The sequence below is a fragment of the Salvia splendens genome, chromosome 15, assembly GCF_004379255.2.
Source record: "Salvia splendens isolate huo1 chromosome 15, SspV2, whole genome shotgun sequence".
Lineage (NCBI taxonomy): Eukaryota > Viridiplantae > Streptophyta > Magnoliopsida > Lamiales > Lamiaceae > Salvia > Salvia splendens.
Genome location: NC_056046.1, coordinates 25,497,878 through 25,514,495, shown reverse-complemented (window position 1 = coordinate 25,514,495; position 16,618 = coordinate 25,497,878). Strand labels below are relative to the sequence as shown.

The window sequence follows — 16,618 nt, the reverse complement described above, 5'->3', positions numbered from 1 at the left end:
TAAATTGTTTTGTTAAGTGTCTACAGTTTATTAGTTCATGAAGTATGTAATAGTCATTGGATGTGAGGTCATTACACATTTTGTTTGTTGAGTGTTGTGCTTTGATCTTGTCCAACGCTTTGCCTCCCAAAGGAGGATTGAGACACGGACTTGTGTTGGGTATATCATAAGATAAATAGAAATGGTAGTTGAGCCAAGAATGAGATTCATTCCTTGATTAAAATTTCGAGAGAACACTCAAATTCTCTATATTACTTGACCATTAAGTCATTGGCCAATGCAAAAATATATTAGATTAAAGTAATTGAATATGATCGAATGGGTCCTTTAATAAAGATGAGATAAAGTGATTGAGCTATTTAGATGACACATGACAAATCTTAGGCTCAATCGGGTGGTTCGGGAATGAAAGGATATTACTATAAACTTTGTGTAAAGGCTTGTTTACCGAATTCACGTAAACGTCATTCATATATCGAGCTACGCTGCCAACGTAGTCTAGGAGTTTTGTGCAGACTTCGATTAGATCGTCGTCGATAATGAGGGCCTAAAGGGTCACACTATATGTGTATTTTGATCCGCTCAAGGGTACAAAGTTGGAACTACGTATTATATCTAATGCTAGTCCAAGTGGGAGATTGAAAGGATATGGGCTAGAATTAGATTAACATGGATTAAATAATTATAGTTGGGCTACAATTATAATAGTCCATAAGCCCAACAATCATGGAACCCTAGTGACTCTTCATCTATATAATGGTTATTTATTTTCCATTGTGGGAGAGGAGAAATAGCGTAACATTAGAGAGAAAATACCTAAAGCTTTGTAGAGAGAATTCCTAGCTTTCTTATACGGAGCAATTGTACCTGGATAGTTCCTGCATCGGATTGGATTGCACGTGGACCTCGATAGTAGTGGATTCAACTTGCAGGATTCAATCGTAGAAGAAAACAACACAACAAGTAAGATTTAGTTCCGTTGTATATTACGTGCTCAACTTACAATATAATTATGAATCTAGATCTGTTATTCTTATCTGCAATTCCCGCTGCGTTCATTAGATGAATACAAGAATTACTTACAATTACATGATTTTTTGTTCTTATCTCATCATCCAGTAGCAAAAAGAGCCACACTTTCAAATTAGAGTGGCATATTGCATTAAATTCCCATGTAGAAAAAATGAATAAAAACTATGAATGTAAGGTAAAAAGTATAAAATATTGCTAGATAGAAATGAATATTTGGTTAGATCAGACTTTAGTTACAATAAAGTATTTGAAGAAAAAAAATAAAATGTGATATAATTGCATCTGAGTGCAACCCCTATAAATAAGGGACGAAGCAGCCGTAAACATTGTGTCTAAGAGAGAGACTTTGCCAATAAAATCAAACTAGTTAGATTTTTCTTGAAAAAAAGAAGTAAAAATGGTGGGCACTGAAGCTGAAGCTGCAGTTGTGATCGAAAGTTCCGTCCCTTCACTTGTTGCTGCTTCCGTGGCTGCGGTTGCGATGGTGGCGGCCGCTGAAGTTGAAGTAATCAAAACTACCCAGTCGAAGCTCACTAACCTTGAGATTCAAACTGTTCCCATTCTCGATTTTGATAAGTATGCATAGTTTTTGTTTTCCTTCATTTTTGCTATTTTTGTTTTATGATCTCTCTTTTTGTGTAAATTGCATGCAGTGAGCATTTTTTTGTGTTTTTTCCTTGTCTCTCTCTCTTCATATATATAGGAGTGTTCATTTTTGTTTAATTAGTGTTTGTGTTTGATCTATCATTTGCGTCTGTATGCATGCACTAACACACTATTTTTCACCAATTCTTGATGTGTTTTTCGCCCATTGTGTGCTACTTCAGTGTGTGTTTTCTTTGCTTCATGTGTGCATTTTTTTCTTTATATTTTGACAAATTAAAGAAATATGAAATTATAATCTCACGGGTGATTCCACATGTATGAGGCTTACTGGAAATTAATTGGTGATGATTTCAAAATCACCATTTCAAGAGTTTCTGCTGGTATATGCTCCCTAAACTCGAGCAAGAAATCAAGAATCTCCACAATTTGGTCGGAAATGCAGTCGTGGAAGGTCGCCACATCGTGGTTGGGAATGGCTCCAGCCAGCTTATCCAAGCCGCCCTTTACGCCCTGGCTGAACCCCTCGACCCCCCAAGCCCCATCAGTGTTGTGTCCGCGACTCCCTTCTACTCTGTCAGTCTTCAAATCCTCATCAATTAACATTGATTGTTTCATTCTAGCTTTTGTTTGGATCTAATTATGTCTTTGTTGGTTGCAATGCTATCCGCAGATAGCAGACTATATGAGATCGGGGTTGTTCAAGTGGGGAGGCGATGCTCATGCTTACAATGATTACAAAGCCTACATAGAGATGGTCACATCACCGAACAATCCTGATGGTGAATTAAGGGGCCCTGTGTTGAAGAGAGCCAATTGCATGCTCGTTCATGATCTTGCATACTATTGGCCTCAATACACGGCCATCACAAAGCCTGCTGATCAAAACATCATGTTATTCACCATATCTAAATGCACAGGACACGCAGGGTCCAGGATCGGGTAGAGGACCTAAAAATACATTGTTTTCATGACATTAAATGACATTGTTTATATGTTTTTATATGTGGTTGGTTTCATTTTATTTTTTTGGTGTACGTGAAGGTGGGCGATAGTGAAGGACACTCATGTGGCGAAGCGGATGGCGAGATTCTGATAGGTCCTTGACCTATCAAGACTGAGCACCACGATTTGAATGAACAAATAGAGAAAAAGATAAACCCTAGTTGAGGTGCTAGGGGGTGATTTCCGCTAGAACCAAGAATGAGAACATAAGTTAATTCATATTTCTCAATAAATGAAAATACGGTAGAATTCTATTATATAGAATCCTAAACCCTAACATGTGTCTTGCTAATCAAGAAAGATAATTAAAAGAAGATATGGAAAATAACTAAGGATAACTAACTAAAATAAGATATATGCTAGATCGAGGACCCTATCAACTCTCCCCTGGTTGAAATCCACCTTGTCCTCAAGGTAGGAAAAAGAAATAAGCACTCCGAAAGTGGCACCAAATCTTGGCTCCAACGGCAACACTCGTAGTTCCAGCTCTGTGTTCTCCTTCATTGTGGACGCCTATGGAGAGGGCTGCAGTTAAGTCTTCCAACGTGCCATAGCAGATCAGTTTGGACACATCAAAAGGTCTCGGATCAAATATGTGAACCCCAATTTTGTCACCAAATTGACGAGTTGCACAGCACCACACAGTCTCTTTGAGCATAAAACTGTAGTCCAAAATACAAGAACCTGCAAAAATTAATTCATCCTTCGAGAATCCCAGACATGTCACATCCATGCGCGGAGGGATTGCGCCACCATCTGAGGCCTGAGACAAACAGAACAAGTCTTTCTCCCCCGACTTGACTGTCTTTGGGCGTAGCTTCGCCTCCACATGCTATTTCGACAACTTCAGTTTGTGGCTTTGCCACACATCATTTTTGGGTTTGATCTTCTCAACCCCAGCAGGTGTTTCCTCTGTTTTCATATCCCATTGTGATTCAACCTTATTTTCTTTAATCGGATCAACTTCAGATTTGGCTAAACATTCAGTAGGCTCGGCTGGTGGAGCCTCTTCCACAGCAGGAGCTGCCTCTTCACTAGAGCAGGTGTTTGTTCTACCTCCTCTTTCTTTGCTTCTATTGATTCACACTCAGTTTTTGTGCTCCCTGCTTCAATTTTCTTCATCTCGTCAAAATCGAGGGTGACTAACTGCCTTTCATCGGCCCTCTTTGTTAAATCTGGAGAAAAATGGTAATAGACTGCCACCAAGAAATCCTCCCACGAACCATCAATGTCAGTTTTTTGATAATTATGAAACCAGTCGCTTGCCGGTGGATCGAACAAGTATTTCGTAAGATAAAGGCAATCATCGAGCGTAGTGTAGTGGTGGTTGTAATACTATAACACCCCTTACTCAGTTAGTTTTAACCGAATAAGTGACGTCAAATTTCGGTACGATCAATAAACAAAACCAGCATATATATATTTTTTCATTTTGCAAACACTCAACAACCAACATCAAACTTCACAATAAAATCAGTCCCAATATTATACAATATTAAAATCATCAAAAGATAACTTTAAAATCAATATCAAGAGCTCTTGGTCACATACTATCTTTAAAGTTAAATTTCTCTATCATTTTCATACAACTATATCATAACACAACCTCAATTGCATATTTTCAAAGTCAATTCACACTAAAGCATCAAAATTACAAAAACCCCCAAATTCAAGAACCCTAATTTCCGACCCAACAACAAGAATCACATCAATATAACATCACTACTACACTTAGAAACAAGGTTAAAGAGGTTATGGAAGAGTCTAACCTCTAATTTCAACTATTTTCCAAAGATAAGTGGATGTGGGTTTGCAACCTAAGCTCCAAAATTGAGAGGAAGAAGGGGGAATTGAGAGCTTGGATTGGTGGAGTGTGTTACATGTTTCACGGTGGAGTGGCCGGAGGAGCCGCGGTGGCTGATCGGAGGGAGTAGAGGGCTGTCGAAAATCTTTACAGAGAGGGAGGAACTTAGCTTGGACAGAGGGAGGAAAAGAGAAAAGAGGTGATGAGAGAGAGAAGACTTAATCCTCTATCCTAATTCCTTTTTCACACACACATTACACGTATCACTCTCCCTTCCACCTCACTTTTTTTTTCTTCTTTTTCTTTTTTTCCTTTCTAATACTCTTGGACCTTACAGATCCAATCCAGAGCCACTTTTTCATCAAAACGTGGAGGTTTGAGGCGTGGCACAGAATAAGACTTGAAACCCATCGGTTCTTGCGTGACCGACGGAGGGGGCGACCAACGCTGCCTTGTTCTATCGGGATTGAGCACACACGTTTGTAACGAGAATAAAAGAAAGATAAACCCTAGTTGAGGTGCTAGGGGGCGATTTCCGCCATAACCGGGAATGAGAATAAGTAATTAACTTTATTTCTCAATGAATGAAAATAGGATAGAATTCTATTATATAGAATTCTAAACCCTAACACATGTCTTGCTGATTAAGAAACATAATTAAAATAAACATTACAAAAGATATGAAAAATAAATAAAGATAAGTAACTAAAATAAAAGATACGCTACAAATATATGGGATGATCTTCGGTGAGATTTGCTAGATCGAGGACCCTATCAACTCCCCCGCCGTTGAAAACAACCTTGTCCTCAAGGTGGGAATGAGAATTAAAATCCAAGATGTATGTGGCATGAACTCATATATCACCATCTTCCAATTTCTCTTAACACCATATTCCAACGATTGGACTAGATTATTATGCTGAAGTTTGAAAACCACAATCTCTGCTTTCTTTAACCCTTGAGCTCCTTGTCCAAATGTGTCTAATGGACTTTCTGATTCATGATTCAGTACCATTGTCATGCAACACCAAGTGATGAAGATCATAACATTGCTTAAAACCTTCACATATGTTATGCAAGAACGATTCCCCCAACATCTGCTCTGGAACTCCTGAACATTGGGTCTACCTACATTATATTGCAACTGATTCATCATCTGACAGCCAAACCTATTTAAACAAGAGCACTTCTCTAAAGCTCGAGTATAACAGCTCCCAAACTTTAACAACATAATTTGGAATAATATCCTCACTTTGTTAAAAAATGCTACATACCTAACAAAATCCTTCCCATGCTCATCCACATGAAGCTTATATTCCCTTCTTTCTTCCAAATAAATCGTGTAGTAAGACGGATCATATCGCCGACAAACAACACTCGAAAACTCTAAGGAATCATCGCCGGTGTCCACCACGCAATTTCGAAGCAACGCGAAAGATGAGGAAGGTGCGGTGGTTGAGAAGGTGGCAGTCTCCAACGCCTGCGGATGCTAGATTTTCTTCCCAAATGCTCGCATGGAGGGATCGAACGGCCATCAGCGACAATTGCTATCAATTGATACATTGGAACTTCTTGTGGCAGAATAACTTTTCCATGTTGTCCCGATTTAACGAAAATAGAATAACCGTCATTAGTCATGTCCTTGTAGGTTCCAACCTTGGGCCATTTTATAGATTGTTTTGGCAAAAGGTGAGTTAATTCAATCTCACTCACAATCTGATAGAGTTGTGCAGAATCCTTCGAATCCGGTAAAGGATGAAGAATGGACTAACTCATAATAATAGGAGGCAAGAAGTCGGACAACGCATCAGGCCATGCTCGATATGCTGCCTGCCCCAGAAGAGTATAACCACCAGCAGACCCACCCAAAAAATCCAAGGATACACTTGTCTGGTTGTGAGCCGTTGGAGTGTCGAAAAGGCCACGAGGTTCTACAGAGTGGAGAATCGAGAATGGAACCGCCACCGCTGCTCTATCATCATGCCCAAAGTCTTTGAGGGGATTAGCTCTTGGCTCTATTTTAATGGGGAGTCAGCGGCTCAGGGAGGGCATCGTTGTACCTATGATAGGATTTCTTCTCGAAAGCAGTGCGTCGTCTCGGGAAGGTATAGCGCGAGCATCACCGTATAGATCTATGAGAGTCGCTGCATCGACGAAAACCCCTTGAATATGGCGTGCCTCAACCTGCAAATTTCCGCCATCCATCTCACAATTTAGGAGTTGCAAATCAGCATCCACACTCCGATCGGTATACGACTTTGGAGTACCAATACAATTGAATGGATCAACATCATTTATTACATCCATATCCAATTCAATTCCATTAGCAAATATCTTGTTCGATTCCAGATTTATGTTCAAACTCGCATTGCTAATAATTGACTTGTAACTACTCTCATTAGCAAATATATCGGTAGACGCTACATTTAACCGTTGAGTACCAAATTGACTGTCAACAATTACCTGTGAAACCTCCTCGTCTGATTCTGAAGCAAATTGATTGTCTCCTAATTGCTTTTCATCGTCTACTTCCTCAGTAAATCCCAGAGCAAAATGGTAGCAAACTGCCAATAGAAAATCGTCCCACCCTTTGCCTTTATTGTTTTCCTCCTAGTACGTCATCCACTCCGATGCCGGATGATCAAACAAGAATTAGGTCAGGTATAAACGATCATGGTGCGCCTTGTACTGATTATTGTAGTAGTGTTGGATTTTATGAATCCAATCTTGAGCATTATCGCCATCAAAGCGAGGGGGATCGACGCGAAGGCGCGGTAAGCGCTCGGCCTTGAAGCCCAGCGCCAGCTGTGTGATCGACGGAGGAAGTGTCCAACACCGCGGAGGTGCTATGACTGGCTGTTGGTCCGGCGGCCGAGTATGCCACGGCGGATGTGGAGGTGAGCGCTCGTCAAGGCTGTCCGGAGGCTCCTCGGTCAGTGTATGATGTCTGAAATTGGCTAGAAATTCGTCGTGAGCAGCTACTAGACGGCGTAAATCCATGAGTATCTCAGTGATATCGCAGAGAGCGTGTTGTTGTGATTCCATAGTTCGTCAAGAATCTTGAGAAAGTGGATTGTTTTTTTTTCTAGAGATTTTGGGGAAGATTGTGGCGTGAGGTTTGAGGGAATTTAAGAGGTGGAATGGGGTGGAGGAAGAGTACAAAATGAAAGCACTAATTTGATATAACCTTGTTCTATCGGGATTGAGCACACACATTTGTAACAAGAATAAAAGAAAGATAAACCCTAGTTGAGGTGGTAGGAGGCGATTTCCACCAGAACCGGGAATAAGATTAAGTAATTAACTTTATTTCTCAATGAATGAAAATACGATATAATTCTATTATATAGAATTCTAAACCCTAACACATGTCTTGCTAATTAAGAAACATAATTAAAATAAAAGATTACAAAAGATATGGAAAATAAATAAAGAAAAGTAACTAAAATAAAAGATACGCTAAAATATTGGAGATGATCTTCGATCGAGGACCCTATCAGATTCATGGAAATCAGCGCCATTGGGGTATCCAAGGAGGCTCGACTCAGAGCTGTCACCATCTTAGAGATGATCTCCACCAACAGCTGCCCGAGTAATTTCTTTGAGTTCGGGCAGTCTGTTATGGCTAAGCGATGGAAGAAGCTGCGAGACGCTCTTCAAGGAACTGATATATTGCAGGTCTGAAGGTGCAAGTTCTCGGTGTCGTGTTAAGCAAGGGTGTATCCACCTGATCAGGATAGAAATCCCAGCCAACCTGAACCTGGTATCAATAATATTCCTCAACCCACTTGTACTGGTTAGTATAGTGGAGGTAAGGGTCGAATCCCACAGAGATGGACACGCTTGGGTAATTGTGGTGATAATCTGGAGGGGTTTGGTTAGCTACCACGCTTGGGTTGAGATTCTACCTAGACAGGAATTAAAGGTGGTACTCTACTGACTGGGTGGTGTGAAAGTGATTGACATGTAGCTGTGTAAGTGAGAGTGGGGACACGGTGTTTCAAGGATATGTGGAAAGTAGATAGTTACTATAAAAGGCTAAACGGAATATCAGAGAATAGGTGGTGGTTTGGTGGCTGCACTGTCAGTGTAGGGTACCAACAAGAAAAGTAAAGGACAAAAGCAAAAAGTAACTAAAAAACAAAAGTGGTCCCAAACTTGAATGTGGATGTTGTCTTCTTCAACAAGTATGCACAAAATCAAACAAACTCATATTCCATAGATGACACTTATAGATTAACAACTTCACAATTCAGATCCAGAAATTAACACTCGAAAATTCAAAGATTAATCTAGTGAAATCAAGAATTACACTTACTGGGTGACATGCAAGGTGACAGAATTCACGTAAACTCTGATTTCGCACTTAATCACTTCGGAAACTAAATCTAAACAACAAACTTAACTAACAATCTCAGATCGATCGAGCAGCTCCAAATGAAATCATGCTTTCAACACTTAGAAATTACCGCGACACCTAGATCTAAGCTACCTAGGCAGAATGAAACAAATTCAAACCGAAAGAGATGCATAAAAACAACTTCATTGCATAAAACGTTGGATCCCAACAAAACACTTCAAAAGATAACAAGTACTGAATATGCAACAAATCCAACGAAAGGAAAACAAGTAAAGATTAACTAGGAAAGCGAATAAAGATTGTTTTGCCACTCCGGGCGATGAAACTGCTATGACTACGAAATGAACTGGCTAGAACGATGGAAGGCGATTCTCCGGTGGACTTATGGAACTTCAGGTGACCATGGCTGTGGTGAGGAAAGAGAAGATTTTGGACTATGCTGAAGGAATTTATCTACCGAGAGAGAAAACTCTAACTAAGTGTGAATGTCGCTGATGATTCTCTCTCCAAGTGGCTTCCTTTTATAGGGAGGCGTGCCCTTGCTTTTTAGGGTAGACTCTCTTCGTGAAATAACTCTTTTGCCCTTGTTTGTGGTTGATCCTACCTAGCAATCCTTCTTCTCTATCTCGAGCCTTTTTGGCATGCATCCTGGTTAGTATTGCACCCTTCTGGCGCTCTTTTCATCTGAGTTATCTGAACCCTTTCGTACTGACTGGTACCCTTTTCCTGCACACTTTAGCAACTACTTTGCAAATATAATCCAATTAAGCACGTTATACTGACCAGTAACCAAGGCCTAGAATGCGACTTATCAGTGTCCTTGACTTTCCTCCTCGACAATGCAACTTCAAACAAGACTATAACGAATGCTATCCTGGTAAAAAACATATAGCGATTGTTTGACATTATACATTCGCGTTGGTGATCGATATTGTATGATATTATCTATTTGAACAGCTTACGCCTGGATGAAGGCCCAAGAGGGAGTCAACCTAGAAGAGGTAATGAAGGAGGAGAAAATTCGAGTACGAGGAGGTGGGACTTTCAGGTGCCCCAACAATTATGCTAGGCTTAGTATACTGGGCAGGGATAAAGACGTTGATTTGCTTCTAAAGAGGATTCCCTCCATTTTTAAACATCTAGCTCTTTGAACTCTTTGTTCGTAGCTTACATCTGTTTCAGCCATGTGGCGTAGTGGTCTCGGTACTTTGGTGTTTGTAAGCAATAAAACAACTTTTAATTAGTTTTGCAAGTTTTGTGCTCGTCTGTTTTCATGACTACTCCATAATTTTTATGTGAGTGCTAAAAATCCTCCTCCGAACTTAATTCAGTAAAACCCTTTACAATCTTAATATTCAAAGCCCTACATCACAATATGTACATAATTCTATCATCAACTCTCCAATTGTCAATCATAGTTAAATTTCAAGATTGAAATAAAGCACAATTAGATCAGTTCATCGTTCTATTTCATTCAATAAAATCACTACACAAAAGTAATAATATCCTAGATATTATCTATCCCAGAGTTCCGCTTATCACAACTTTGCTATTATAGTACTTAATTGGAAGAGTAGTACAATGAAATCCAAAATTCTAACAACAAAATTGGATGTTATATATGTATACCAAACTATGAAATCTCACACATCTTGGTATGGTAGAATGGAATTGGGGTAGAAATGATATTCCTTTGCTTGGTAGTATTTTTTTTCCTTAGAAGTCACTATTCCATTCCACATGGAAATAGTCATTCCTTCAGCTAAGGAATGATCATTCCATTCCATTTTATTCTCCATTCTTCTTATTTTAAAATTTAATAAAATTATACAACATATTATCTTATATTATATTGAAATTTAACATCATCCAATTTTATGTTTTATTAAAAAAAAACTAAATTTTTTGAAATTTTAATAATTAAAAACATACACTTACCACCACCACACATACGCACACACCACCACCACACACGTACATACACAACACCATATATATATACACACACATGCATACACACAACACCATATATATATATATATATATATGGAAAAATTCTTTTTTTGTAAATCATGTTAATGGAATTCCATTTTAATGAAGGAGATTAGATTTATTCCGGAAGAGGGAGTGACGCATAAGGGTTATGCGTCGTTATTAATGAAACGCACAACCCTTATGCGTTTTTGGTTAATGACACACAAGGGTTATGCGTCGTTCAACGACGCATAAGGGTTATGCGTCTTACCCTAATGATGCATAACCCTTGTGCGTCACACTGGTTAGTATTCCCGCCTATCACGCGGGTGACCCGGGTTCGATCCCTGGTATCAGCGCATTTTTTTAAGTGTTTAGTATTTGATAAAGATGAGTTATTCTAAACATTTGTTTTTGGCAAATACATATTACTCTTATTGTTTATGTTTATCACCCTCAATTACTTTAAAATCAACACAAACTTTAAAAAGTAACTATAATTATAACAAAACCATTAAATGAAATATACTTAAATTTATAATTAATCTTATTACACAATACTATAATTAATTTCTGAAGTTAATAAAAATTATGAAGTTTGATTCCATTGAAACAAAATCAAAAGCATGCCCTCTTTTAAATAAAATTCCCACAACGTGTAAAAAAATAATGTGAAATATCTTATAAATGCATTAATATGACACAAAAACTTGTGTGAGTCTATTTAAGCATTGAAATAGATAAAACATTGGTGACTCCAAAAATTGTTAGATTCCATTTATTCTGATTTAATACTACTTCATTTTAAATGGAGCTTGGCCAAGTCAAAGCCATTATACAAATGAAATTATTTGAGACATGTTTGTAACAAAAGAAGCTTATGCGAAGTGTCTATCAAATTCGTAAAATAATTCCAATTAACTACTTTAATTAATTCTTTTATAAGAGTAATATGTATTTGTCAAAAACAAATGTTTAGAATAACTCATTTTTATCAAATACTAATCAATTAAAAAAATGCGCCGTTGCCAGGGATCAAACCCGGGTCACCCGCGTGACAGGCAAGAATACTAACCAGTGTGACGCACAAGGGTTATGCGTCATTAGGGTAAGACGCATAACCCTTATGCGTCGTTAAACGACGCATAACCCTTGTGCGTCATTAACCAAAGACGCATAAGGGTTGTGCGTTTCATTAATAACGACGCATAACCCTTATGTGTCACTCTCTCTTCCGAAATAAATCTAATCTCCTTCATTAAAATGGAATTCCATTATTCGGCTTGAACAAAAGTAGAAAGACCTCATATATATACACACACATGCACTCACACTCCACCGCTCATGTACACACACATACCACCGCACTTGCACACACACACATATGCACACACGCACACCACCATACATGTACACACACATACCACCGCACTTGCACACACACACATATGCACACACGCACACCACCATACATGTACACACACATACCACTCCACGTGCAAATACAACACCACATACACACACACACACCACATCACATATGCACACATATGTACACACACAACTCCACACCAAACCATCACATATATACACACACATCAACACGTACATACACCACATATGTAGACACACATTACGTATATTACACAAAATAATATGATCCAAAATATTTGGCAAAATATTTTTTGAATAAATAATTTTTTTTGGTAGAATCAACATATTAATTATTCATATTTCATTCCATTTTATTCCTATATTATTTGTGGTTACCAAGCATAGGAATGAAATCAACCAGAGAATAACAATTCCATTGCCTTCGCATTCCTTGCGCTTACCGACTACAAGAATGGAATCCAGTCCCATCTCCAGTCCATTCTATCCTCATTCTATTCCATCATACCAAGTACCCCTAAGTAATTCCACCGACTAAAGAGTAAATCAAGTGAAAAAATCAAATCTTTACCACAAACAAACAATACGAACATAATATATACTACCCTCCGTTCACGAAAAATAGTCTCATATTGCCATTTAGAGATGTCCAAAAAAATAGTCTCATTTCTAAAAAATGAAAAGTTTCTCTCTTATACTCTAGCTACGTTTTCTCCTCTTACTCAACTAACTCTCTCTCTCTCACACACACACTACACATTTTTTCTCCTTTTCCTTTATTTTACTAATTTCTCATTACAAATAGTCCACTAATGAGACTATTTTTTTAGATGGATGGCTACTAAACTATATAAATTGGACACAAGATAATTCTCTTACAAGGCCTCATGGTATATTACCTTCCGTTTACTAAATTCAAGATTTGTTCTCACTCTCAAACCGTGGGATTTATTTATTTGACTCTCAAAAGGTTAATTAAGAAAATAAAGACCGTTGGAACGAAAAAGGTAGGTTTGTTGGTTGTGGCGGCAAAACATCTTGGATGTATGGAGTCAAGTAGTTAGGGCGTATTGGACAAAGCCTAGTGTGTTGTTCCGGTGGCTGTATGAGTGGAAATGGTCGATGGTGGCAGATAAACGGAAGTCATTGTTTCCTTGGCAGCTAGAATGGGAATAATCTCCTCATTGCCCAAAGCAGAAATAAGTCAAACAGTGATTTCTGAATCGTTGGCTTGTTCTCCTTCGCCTTCTCTAAAGCTCTCAAACGTGCATCCATGTTTTTGGTCACCACTAACCGAAAAATTTTGTTAGAGAAAAGAGGCAAGGAAGGATGGCAATGAACAATAAGAACATAAAATAATTGGATATAAATTGCACTGCATGTGCAAACAACAGACTTATCTAAAATTCAAATACTCCCTCCGTTCCAGTTTAAATTTAATCAGTAGTACAGTGATTGAGTTGACAAAGGCAGGTGATGATAAAACGTGTGCAGTAATTAGAGAGGTGTCAGGCGGCGCCAACTGTCACAATGAAGAGACGTCTTGGAGAGAAGGAGGAAGCGTATTGGAGAAGCTTTGCCACCTGGAACTCTAAAAAGGTGCGCCTGCACGTGAAGAGTCGCACAAGTCTGAACAGACGCAGAGATCTCAAACGGGCAAGAATATCAACAGTCGGGGTTGCAGTATAAAAGGGTCTTTCGGATCTCACTTTCCATCAACTACTTTCAGAACCTTTGTGCTATCCTCTTCTACTTCTTTCCGAATTCAAATCACCCGCAATCATAATCAGAGAGAAATACAGGGCAATCAACTCGAGACTTCCAATATTTCCTCATTTTCTTCAGGAGCCGGTATCAACAGTAATAATCAGAGATCCTTGTCACCTCCCAGCCCACCAACCCCCAGAACCCCGTTATTGCCTCCTAGATTCATCGGCCCGCTTCAATATGTGGACCCGGCTGACATAAGGCATGTGGACTCCGTACTCAGAAGTTTTCCACCAGCGCTGACCCCGTGGAGATTTACACCGCCCTCAAGGCCCGCCTAGGAATTTCTCGGTCTAAGGACCCCGCTTCGCCACCACCAGCAGAAGGGCTGCCTCTTCCCAGTGATCTCCTACTACAACGAAATGAGGCAGAATGTAACCTTTTTTCGACTACAGAGGATGACTCCATCCCGAGAAGGGCGCACCGCCAGACGATGAACCAGTTGCTTCTTGAAGCTGAGGGTTCAAGGCAGCAAGTGGATGAGAAGAGACAAGCGTACCAAGGGACCGGAGCAGTCATAGAAGAAAGCAAGACTGTGGAGGGCAACCAGGTGAGAGCAGAGGAATGGGGCAAGAGGAAGGGGAAGAAAGTATCCTTCCTCCCCCTTAAAAAGGCCACCGTACCAATCCAAGTTATGGGGCTTACTAACGCTGCCAGCATACTTCCCCGCGCGAAGGAGAAAAAAAATAAAAATACCAAGGAGGAGGAGCTCCAATAAGCGCGAACGCCTTGGAGGCAATAAGGAAGGCCTGTGTAATGGAGGCAATAAGGAAGGCGTGCAGCATCCCCTGATTCAACCATCTAGAAGGCAGTAGTATTACCCTTAACTCTGTTTCTTTGTGTAAATTGTGTTTTTGACTCAGTTCTCACACTTAGTCCTGTGTATGGACTAAGTGTGAGAAGTTTATGGAAGTTGTTGTCTGTTTTGCCTATTTGTATGTTTTTTTATTTTTTAGCATGCGTTGATCGCTGGCACTGTCTCACACTTAGCCCAGTGTCTGGTCTAAGTGTGAGAAGTTTCCCTTGTTTGTTGTGTGCCAAACCCTTTTTTCCACTTCATCCAGTCCCTCGAGGACGAGTTCATATGCAGTGGGGATGGGGGACGGGTTAGTTACAGTAGAATCATACATGCTAAAATTTTTCAAAAATAACAAATTCCAGTTAGTAATAAATTAGGAAATATGCATGAAATTGGATAAAGGGAAGACTGATTACCTTTTGGAAGAGTTAGAAAAAGGATTCAGTATGCTCGCATGTAAAAACTTGATTGCAAAAACTTGATCAATTTGAATGACGCAAGTATGATGGAAACGCTCAATTTCTAAACCAACTGTGAAGCCTCTCTATATGTGAGTTATAAGCCAAAAGTAGAACACTTTCTACTATTTTTACAAAAGATATTTTTACGAGAGGATGACTTTTAGTATTGAGATGAAAATTGCACAAGTAGTAAGGACTAAAGGCATTAGGACTTAACCACTTGAGCCGTTTCTTTTCCTTCGTTCCACAAACCCGCCTCACTAATCAAGACACCCCTTAGTTAACCACGTTGAGCCCATACACTTTTACCCATTCTTTGAAGCCTTAAAACCAAATTTTACGTTTTACATCACGTGAGAAAAAGGGTCAATGAAATGAAATATAACAAAAGGGGATGGTGATAAAATGTTCAAAATAAAGGGTAGCCGGGTTGATCAAGTTAGACAATCGGGTTGATCATATAAAAAATTAGGAATGAAGAAAAGGTTTGAGAAAAAGAAAGGGGCAGGAAATAGTTGTAACCTGACCCAGAAAATCAAAAGTAAAAAAAAAATATAAGCCGAAGGTTATAAGGCTAAAGGTCGAAATTTGACCGAGAATGAGCATCAAGAAGAGGAAGAAATAAATATCCCAAATCTGGTCCAGTGAGTTTAGTCAAATCTTTGACTTTTTGACTCATGTGATTTTTCTTTTTTGAATTTTATTTTTGAACTTAGAACCCCTAGGACGCTACCCTAATACGTTACTACCCTTGAGCCCCATTACAACCCAAAACAAAGACCTTAAGAAACTATCTTGTGTTGTCCGATTCAAAGTATTAAATTTATGGCAACACCGAGTGAACAGTCCTAACATCTCTGGTGAGAAATGAGTGACTGAGTGAATCCAACAGTAGTTTTTAAATTGAGCAATCTTGACAAGCTGACACCTTGATCAAGCAAAGCGAAAGAGAAGGAACACAAGCTACTGGCAAACGGATTGACCTCGACCTCGGGTATGATTGTCGGAAAATTATTCGGTCTAATGCATGCATGTGAATACGTATTTTTATCTTAAGGTCTTGTTTCTCTTTTCATTTTTTCTTTTACTTGTGAAATAAGTAAACCATGCCTGAAATTTGCCTTATCTTTTTCTTTTCTTTTTCTTTATACTTGAGGACAAGTATGTTTTAAGTGTGAGCAGTTTGATAAGGCTCATTTCATGCATCGGTTTAAGGGTAAAATATATGCTACTTGATCGGTTTATCGCGCAAAACAAGTGTTAAATGTGCAGAAATGCCACTTGACCAAGGTAGCAAGGCCGAACTGATCAAGCAAGTACAAAAAGCGATAAAAGGCCAAGAATCGGGGGAGTTGATCAAGGGGGAGTGATCAAGCAGTTAGGCGGGGACCGCTGGCTTCTAGAAGAAGAACACGTGAGGA

The 16,618-nt window shown here is 39.1% G+C and overlaps 1 pseudogene; it reads left to right on the top strand.

Annotated features, from left to right (window-relative positions):
- The first annotated feature begins 1,429 nt into the window (after positions 1–1,429).
- On the top strand, positions 1,430–14,655 carry LOC121766919 (annotated as a pseudogene).
- Positions 14,656–16,618: the final 1,963 nt, after the last annotated feature.